The 10000-nt window shown below is 45.9% G+C and overlaps 1 non-coding gene across 1 annotated transcript; it reads left to right on the plus strand.

The window, feature by feature from the left end:
- The first annotated feature begins 2445 nt into the window (after positions 1-2445).
- On the plus strand, positions 2446-2516 carry Trnag-ccc (transfer RNA glycine (anticodon CCC)). The gene has a single exon. It is a non-coding gene; the product is annotated as a tRNA-Gly (tRNA).
- Positions 2517-10000: the final 7484 nt, after the last annotated feature.

Here is a 10000-nt window from a genome sequence, read left to right on the forward strand (position 1 = left end):
GCCCTATAACCGGCATCCTAGTCATATATATATATATATATATATATATATATATATATATACATATGTGATTTTTAAAAAGATGAAAAATAAAATCTATATATGTATGTCTTAGACACTTGTTTTCACTTCTAAAGTAACTTTTTGGACAATCTGACAGTCCACCAGCACCAACAGATCTGTTTTACCTGTTTATTACACGTGTCTGACTTGAAGAAACAACGCACTAGTGAAGATACCAGAACGAATATCCCGGATACTCTTTGCACAACAGGAAGACCCTTTTTTTTAATCATTTATTTATCTATGTATTTGGGGGTGACGGGAGGGTGGGAGAGGGTGTCTTCCCAGTTCACTTCAGCTTAATTAACTCACTCAGTACGGCCAGTCCTCTCTTCTCCTCTACACAGACCCCTCGGATGTTCAGTGGGTGTCTGAATGACCCAACCTTTAGCTTCCGTCGTCAGAATTGTGGTATTCTTTGTCAACATTCACCTCTTCAGTATAAGAGCCTTCCGCTTGCAATATTTTGATGATGGTAATTGGGGTGAAACGCTGTTAACATCGTCTCTTTCGCCGTTCGTATGGAAAGAGTTAAAATGCACTTTAACTCACAAGGATCTTTGAAGCATATTTGTTACCTGACAAAATACAAGAGCACATTTCTCTTTTACATTGGACGGGGCGGTAGGTTAAGGTGAAAAGGATAAATGCATTATGCCTGTGAGAAACAGTCTATCTATTTGTCTGCCCCCCCCCCCCCCGACCCCCCACCACCTCTCTCTCTCTCTCTCATTGTCTGTCAGTCTGTCTGTCTGTGAGAAACAGTTTATCTATCTGTCTGCCCCCCCATACCCCCACCGCCCCCCCACCCCCATCTCTCTTTATCTCACTCATTGTCTGTCTGTCTGTCTGTCTCTTTTTCTCTCTCTCTATCTCTCTCTCGTCTCTGTCAGTCTGTTTGTCTCTCCCTTCTCTATTAGTTTGTCTATATCCATCTCTCGCTTTCTCGCCCTCTCTCTCTCTCTCTCTGTCTGTCAGTCTGTTTCACTCTGTCTCTCTGTCTGTCAGTCTGTTTCACTCCTGTTTGTCTCTCTGTCTGTCTGTCTGTCTGTCTGTCTGTCACTATCTGTTTTCTCCTATCCACCCATTCTCTCTGTCTCTCTGTCTCTGTCTCTGAACAGCATTGCTGGCCCAAAGCTAAAAAACATTTGTTTTAGGGGGGAAGGGGGGGGGGTGAGGGGGTGGCTCTTTGTTTCAGTTTATTTGTTCTGAATGAGCTCTCAGTTGCGAATTTTGTGGCTGTTTTTTTTGTTTTTGTTTTTTTCACCTGATCTATTCTTCGTTAAAACGTGTGTGCAATACGTGCACCTGTGTGTGTGTGTGTGTGTGTGTGTGTGTGTGTGTGTGTGTGTGTGTGTGTGTGTGTGTGTGTGTGTGTGTGTGTGTGTGTGTTTGCGTACACCCTTGATAAAACTGAAGAGAGAGAGAGAGAGTATGGTGTGTTTGTGTGTGCGTATATATGTGTGTGTGAGAGCGCGAGCGCGTGTGCATGTGTGTACGTATGTGTGTGTGTGTGTGTGTGTGTGTGTGTGTGTGTGTGTGTGTGTGTGTGTGTGTGTACGTGTGTGTCAATGTATGCGGTGTGTGTGTGTAACTGAATGTGTGTACGTGTGTGTATGTGTGTGTGTGTGTGTGTGTGTGTGTGTGTGTGTGTGTGTGTGTGTGTGTGTGTGTGTGTAACTGATTGTGTGTACGTGTGTGTGTGTGTGTGTGTGTGTGTGTGTATGTGTGTGCGTGTGTGTTTAACTGAATGTGTGCACGTGTGTGTGTATGTGTGTGTGTGTGTGTGTCCCTCACCTTCACTCTCTGTGGTCAGTGTGCAAAACATGCAGACAAAAACAAAACAATATGACACGCTCAGATTTTGGCGTTGTATGGCAAACAGGAATAGAGAGAGAGAGAGAGTGTGTGTGTGTGTGTGTGTGTGGCATGAGCGTGGATATTTCCCGAGTCTGTCCAGACTGCTTGCGTGTGTATGTCTGTATCTTTATACCAGCCAAACTGGATACCGGCCAAACTGGATACTAGCTTTATTCCTTCTGTCTCTGTCTCTGTTTCTGTCTCTATCTCTCAAGTCTTGTATATTCAGTGGTTGGTATTGCACTTCCTGATTATTATTCCCAGCGAAGATATGTGTGCAACACGTGCACCCTAAATGTATTGATACAGATCCGTGGCCTCACAGAAAAAAAAATTGAGTTCTCTCTCTCTCTCTCTCTCTCTCTCTCTCTGACACACACGCACGTGCGCGTACACACACACACACACACACACACACACACACACACACACACACAGAGAATGACACACACGCGCACTGACGCTCTTTCAAGCACTTGTGAGATGGACAAATACAGTAAATAGATGAGTATGAGACGGTAAGCGCCGCTGGTGTAGTGGTATCATGCAAGATTCCCATTCTTGCGACCCGGGTTCGATTCCCGGGCGGCGCAGGGTTTTTTTTCTGTCTTTTTTGTTGTTGTTGTCTTCCTGATATATTTTTTTTAAACACAGAGAAAATGGAACTGAGAAAAGGCTCGGAGAGGCAGGGCATGGGAACTTTATATATATATATATATATATATATATATATATATATATATATATATATATATATTTCTCATCTATGTTTATTTATCAAATATGGACTGGCGCTTCTTGTTCCTCTTCTTCTTCGTCTTCATCATCATCATCATTATCATCATCGTCGTCATCAAAATCATCATCATCATCTTCTTCTTCTTCGTCGCCGTCGTCGTCGTCGTCATCATCATCACCATCATCATCACTGCACCACCATTTTCTTCTTCTTCTTCTTCTTCTTCTTCTTCTTCTTCTTCTTCTTCATCATCATCATCATCATCTTCTTCTTCTTCTTCTTCTTCTTCTTCTTCTTCTTCATCATCATCATCTTCTTTTTCTTCTTCATCATCATCGCCATCTTCTTCTTCTTAAATTAATCATCATCACTCATCATAATCTTGATCATCATTATCTTCTTCTTCTTTTGACTTGTCGTCTTTTTTTTGTATAGCAATAACGTCATCACCAGTAATCATCATCATCATCATCATCATCGTCATCATCATCACTGATCACCACCACCACCACCACCCATAATAATCATCAACAACAATATAGACTACAGCAACAACAGTAGCATCTCAACAACAACAACAACAATAACAACAAACAAAACAACAACAACAACCTCTGCCATAATAGCCACAACAACAACAACAACAACAACAACAACAGCAGATACGGCACTGCCTTGAACTTGAAGTCAGTCAACAAATGCCAGCCGTGCGTCTCTCTAAAGTCTCCCCCGTGTACACACACACGTACACCAGACATTCTAGCAGACACTGACACACAGTACAGGGGGTGGGATGGGGGAGGGAGGGGGGGGGGGGGGAGGGGGGAGGGTTGTGTTTTTCCATACAACTTTTGGCACGGAGCCGACCTCACTGTTGGGGGTGTACATGAATTGAACGGAGGGAGAGGAGGAGGAGGAGGTGGCCGTGGCGGGCGGGAGGAGTGGGGGGTGGGGTGGGGATGGGGAGGTGGGGGGGGGGTGATGTCTGAGGAGAAGGAGAATTGGAGTGTGGAAAGCAGGGAAGGGGGGGTGGGGGTGGGGGGAGGGGGAGTGTGCCAACAAGGAGAGGTAGGAGTTTCAGTTTCAGTTTCAGTTTCAGTTGCTCAGTCAATAAGGAGAAGGCAGCGTCATTGCGTTCGGACAAATCCATAAACGCTAGTTTATTTGTTCTCAATGAGCTCTCAGTTGCGAATTTTGTGGCTGTTTTTTTTTTTGTTTGTTTTTTCCCCCTGAGCTATTCTTCGTTAAGACGTGTGTGCAATACGTGCACCTGTGTGTGTGTGTGTGTGTGTGTGTGTGTGTGTGTGTGTGTGTGTGTGTGTTTGCGCACACCCATGATAAAAGAGAGAGAGAGAGAGAGAGAGTATGGTGTGTTTGTGTGTGCGTATACATATATATGTGTGTGTGCGAGCGCGAGTGCGTGTGCATGTGTGTACGTATGTTTGTGTGTGTATGTGTGTGTGTGTGTACGTGTGTGTCAGTGTATGTGTGTGTGTGTAACTGAATGTGTGTACGTGTGTCAGTGTATGTGTGTGTGTGTGTGTGTGTGTATGTGTAACTGAATGTGTGTGTGTGTGTGTGCGTGTGTGTGTGTGCGTGTGCGTGTGTGTGTGTGTGTAACATGAAATCCATAAACGCTAGACCACATCTGCTCGGCAGATAGAATGCCTGACTGACCACGGTAGCAGCATAATAACCCAACTGACGCGCTCTGTCAGGCTTTTCAGTACATATTATTATTATTTGTGTACCGGCCTATCCGAGTGCATCCTCCTTCTTCTTCTTTGCGTTCGACAGCTACGCAGTCAGGGTCGAAGTCCGAGGGATGCCACAAACTCGGACGTCCGGTGAAGATCGGCTGCCGTCCCCCAGAGCTTGGTGTTGAGGTCAGCACCCCCAAGCCAGGACTGCTGCCGCATCTTCTCATACAGGGGGCAGTCTTGGAGAATATGGGATGGGGTCTGGTCAGCCTGGCCGCAATCACATAGGGATGTGGCTGCCACTCCAATCCTCTTCTTTTTTTTCTTCTTTTTTTTTCCAACAGAACTCGAGCCAGAGGTCGACAACACTCTCGTTGCCATGGGTTCTTTTTTTTTTTTTTTTTTTTTTTTTTTTTTTGCAGTGCGCCAAGTGTGTCAGCGCTGCACACGGGACCTCGGTTTGTTGTCTCTGGGTCCGAACTGAACGACTGGATTCTCAGTTCCATTTTCTTGTTCGTCCAAGTCAAGTTAGGAGATTCGAACCCGCCGGGAGACGGGCGCAATAGCCGAGTGGTTAAAGCCGCGTTGGACTGTCAATCTGAGGGTCCCGGGTTCGAATCACGGTGATGGCGCATGGTGGGTAAAGGGTGGAGATTTTTACGATCTCCCAGGTGCTAGTGCCTGAACCCCCTTCGTGTGTATATGCAAGCAGAAGATCAAATACGCACGTTAAAGATCCTGTAATCCGTGTCAGCGTTCGGTGGGTTAAGGAAACAAAAACATACCCAGCATGCACACCCCCGAAAACGGAGTATGGCTGCCTACATGGCGGGGTAAAAACGGTCATACACGTAAAAGCCCACTCGTGTGCATACGAGTGAACGTGGGAGTTGCAGCCCACGAACGCAGAAGAAGAAGAAAGAAGAAGAACCCGCCAAGACCCTCACGGATTTTGTATTGGCTGGACGAGCGTCTTAACCATTCTACCACCTTCCTCCTCAGTGTGGAGAAAGAAGAGGAGAAATATAGAAGGAAAAGGAGGCCGGGGAGGAGAAGGAGGAGAAACAGAATGAAGAGGTGTGGGAGGACAAGGAGGAGAAACAGAATGCAGAGGTGTGGGAGGAGAAGGAGGAGAAACAAAATGAAGAGGAGAAATAGAAGAAGGAGATGGGAAGGAGAAGGTAGGAGAAAGAAGAGGAGAAATAGAAAGAAGAGGAGTAGGATTAGGAGGAGGAAATCAGAAGGAAAATAAGGGGTAGGAGAAGGCGACGAAATAGAAGGAAGAGGAGAAGGATCAGAAGGAGGAAAAACAGAAGGAAAATAAGGGGTAGGAGAAAGAGGAGAAAGGAGACGAGAAATAGAAGGAACAGGAGGGGAGAAGGAGGAGAAAGAAGAGGAGAAATAAAAGGAACACGAGGGGAGGAAGAGGAGAAAGAAGAGGAGAAATAGAAGAAATAGGAGGGGAGGAGAAAGAAGGGGAGAAATAGAAGGAACAGGAGGGGAGAAGGAGGAGAAAGAAGAGGAGAAATAGAAGGAACAGGAGGGGAGGAGGAGGAGAAGGAAGAGGAGAAATAGAAGGAACAGGAGGGGAGAAGGAGGAGAAAGAAGAGGAGAAATAGAAGGAACAGGAGGGGAGGGGAAGGGGGAGGGGGAGGAGAAAGAAGAGGAGAAATAGAAGGAATAGGAGGGGAGGAGGAGGAGAAAGAAGAGGAGAAATAGAAGGAAAAGGAGGGGAGGAGAAGAAGGAGAAAGAAGAGGAGAAATAGAAGGAATAGGAGGGGGAGGAGAAGGAGGAGAAAGGAGAGGAGAAATAGAAGGAATAGGAGGGGGAGGAGGAGAAGAAGGAGAAAGAAGATGAGAAATAGAATAGGAGGGGAGGAGGAGAAGAAGGAGAAAGAAGAGGAGAAATAGAAGGAATTCGAGGGGCAGGAGAAGAAGGAGAAAGAAGAGGAGAAATAGAAGTAATAGGAGGGGGGAGGAGGAGGAGAAAGGAGAGGAGAAACAGAAGGAGCAGGAGGGGGAGGAGGAAGGGGGAGGAGAAGGATGAAGAGGGACAAGAGAACGAGAAATTGCAAGAAGAAGAGGAGGAGGAGAAGAAGGAGAAGGTGGAGGAGGAGAAGAAGGAGCAAAAAGAGGAGTATGGGGTGGTGGGAAGGTGGAGAGGAGGGGAGGGGACGAGAAAGAGGAGGAAGGGAAGAGAAGGAAGAGGAGGAGGAGCAAGACCCACTTTCGTTCAATGAAATCGGTTTCACACACGCACGCACTCGCACACGCAAATATGCGACGGCTGGATTGCGTCAGTTGCTGACAAACAACATAGAGATGTTCGCCACTGAGTGTGAGCACAGCACGTGCTAGTTGTCACTGACAGACTGAAGAGTGTTGCCTTTGCCAGTGTGTGCGTGTACACACCGTCGTTCGCACACGCGCGAATTTGATGTTCTTCAGTTGTCTGAGGGTTGATTTATCTGTCTGTCTTTCTCATGTTATTTATATATTTGTCTGTCTATGTGTATCCACCGGTCTGTCTGTCAGTTTGCAGTGTCTATCTATCTATCTATCTATCTATCTATCTACCTGCATCAGTCTATGTATCTATGCTGCTGCTGTAGTGATAAAATGAATTTTATTATTTTCATTTCGAAGACTGGATTAAAAAAAAAAAAAAAAAAAAGCATTGTCTCTTGCTTACTCTATTAACCTTCCCAGCAAATACAATTTATCAAATTCAATTATAACTCCAGCGTTTCAATTCAGTTCTGCACAGTGTGTGTGTGTGTGTGTGTGTGTGTGTGTGTGTGTGTGTGTGTGTGTGTGTGTGTGTGTGTGTGTGTGTGTGTGTGTGTGTGTCAGTGTGTGTGTGTGTGTGTGTCAGTGTGTGTGTGTGTGTAAGTGAGAGAGAGAGAGAGAGAGAGAGAGAGAGAGAGAGAGAGAGAGAGAATGAAAGACGTTTACAACAGACAAGAGGTGAGAGGTATTTTTAGCCAGGCCTGTATGGAACGTGTCCAAAATCCGGTTCCCTCCGCCGCCCCCCCCCCTTAGCCCCCTCCGCACCCCCCAGCCCCACCGCCCCCCCCCCCCCCCACACCCATCACGCACCCCCCCCCCCCGGCCGGCCCTCCGCCCCCCTGCACCTCCCCCCATCCCCTGTTTTTCTCAGACTGCCATCATAACCTTAACTCACTCAGTATCACAGATTGACATAAGTTTACATTTGGGCCAACAGCAAAGTGAGAGCTGTATTATCAATGGTTTCTCCAGTCAATGGGAAATCATTTACAGCTTAGTCTTTTGTGAAGGACTATGACTCTCAAACTAGGAGGCAAAATTGCACTGGCTCTTAGTGCTGCAGCCTTGTGGGCTAGTTGGCCTTTGGGAACCATCCCAACGCCGACTGTCCTAAAACCCTCTTGGCCGAGAGAGTGGGGATGTAACTTGGGCAAGACACTCTCCACTATAATCAAATTCTAGCCCCAATAGTCGGAACAGCAGTTGCCTCCTCTGCTGTTCTGATGGTCATATTCGGACACGACTGACTATCATATAACTCACTCAGTACGGCCAGTCCTCTCTTCTCCTCTACACAGACCCCTCGGATGTCCAGTGGGTGCCTGAATGACCCAACCTTTAGCTTCCGTCGTCAGAATTGTGGTATTCTTTGTCAACATTCACGTCTTCAGTATAAGAGCCTTCCGCTTGCAATATTTTGATGATGGTAATTGGGGTGAAACGCTGTTAACGTCGTCTCTTTCGCCGTTCGTATGGAGAGAGTTTTAACAGTCCGGCCTCCGTCCAAGCATCCGTAACAGCCCTGTATACATATATTGAACATTCATCACAGAGAACCACACACACACACATACTAACACGCACGGCCTATAAAACTTGATGCGCTGAAGACAAAGCATAGTGAAAATGTTATAGGCATCTGTAGTAAACAGTTCAGCTTGCATCATTGTTTGTTTCACTGTCAGCAATTACGTACCTTCTTGCCCAAGTATTTCAAAGAGAATAACTACTCTGCAGATGATTTTTCGAAAGTTAATTCTGACGGGGTTCTTTTGGTCGAACTTTCACAGGCATTAGTTCATATCCCTATTTCTAAATTCCTTTAATGTACTTCAGAATTGTGTTAATGACTTCTAATTATTATTATCATTATTGATTTGTTACTGTTAAATGTTATTGAATGTTAGGTATGCATTTTTTGGTAGTTTTCTACTTTTTTCTGTTTTCCTCTTCCCTCTCTCTCTCTCTCTCCCCTCCTTTTTTTTTTTTTTTTTTTTTTAATCGTCTTCAATATCACTGATAGTGAAAAGTCGCTAAACTTAAGAACGAACGAACGCACGGCCTAATCTTTCAAGAGTGAAGTTTCACTAAGACTCAGTCAAGATCACTAAGCGTCTGAATAATATTGAGCTCGATGATCAAGACACAGTCCTCATTCTTTGTCTGAGGCTCTCAAGGCCTGACTAAGCGCGTTGGGTTACGCTGCTGGTCAGGCATCTGCTTGGCAGATGTGGTGTAGTGTATATGGAGTTGTCCGAACGCAGTGACGCCTCCTTGAGCTACTGAAACTGAAACTGTCTGAGGCTGCTATCACACGGGCGTATAGTACTATCACTCGGGTATATTGCGTCGTTATCTATCACTCGGGTGAAAAGGTGCCGCTATTACCCTGTAAGTGTTTTACACTAAATGGAATTGAGAAGTCATGTCCACAAACTATCACATCAGCGGATATTACTATCACACGACGGAAAGGTCGTGGATTTATCTTGGGCCAACTGTCACACGAGATAATATCCCTATCTCCATCAACTGTAAATTCCAACTTATTCCTAGAACATTTCAACTCAGGGGAATGCAATCTATTCTCTCTGATTTCCTTTGGTTCTCTATGTTTGTTGCCTAAGGTTACCTGACACAATAAGATTTCATACAGGGAGGAAAGCCTACAAATCTAAGAGATGTAGAAAGGCAGAGAGATAGGCTCGAACCAACGAAAGAATAAGACACATCACCATGAAATAGATTGTGACGATACGCCCGTGTGATACTGCTGCCAACAGGCTCCTGTACACCAGCCAGGAAGAATGGGTCATACAGAGTTACATGTATACCATAGAGCACCCCCGAAAACGGAGTATTGCTGCCTACATGACAGGGGGGCGGGGGGGGGGGGGGGTAAAAGAACGGTCATACACGTAAAAAGCCCCACTGTTGTACATACGAGTGAACGTGGGAGCTGCGGCCCACGAACGAAGAAGAAGAAGAGGAATACCATGGTACCCGTGGCGGAATCGGGTTATCAGGCGTTGACACTTCTGATCCAGTGTTCCACCAGTGATTTAGAGTTCGAGGCCCTGTTTCGGCATGGTGTTGTGTTCTTTGGAAAGGCACTTTACACCGAATCAGTTCCTCACACTCCACACTCAGTGGCGGCAGATGTGAATTTTGCCGTGCCTGACTTCGGCCGGGGAGAGTTTAAAAACCGGCGGAAGGAGAGGACTGGGCCCCGCGACCTGGTGCCCAGTTGCATTGCTTGGTTCTAAATTTTTTGATAGTTACACGTGACTAAATGCCTATGTTGACCGAACTACGCTATTGGTCAGTTCCATACTACACACAGTTAGTA

The sequence above is a fragment of the Babylonia areolata genome, chromosome 20 (assembly GCF_041734735.1).
Source record: "Babylonia areolata isolate BAREFJ2019XMU chromosome 20, ASM4173473v1, whole genome shotgun sequence".
NCBI lineage: Eukaryota > Metazoa > Mollusca > Gastropoda > Neogastropoda > Buccinidae > Babylonia > Babylonia areolata.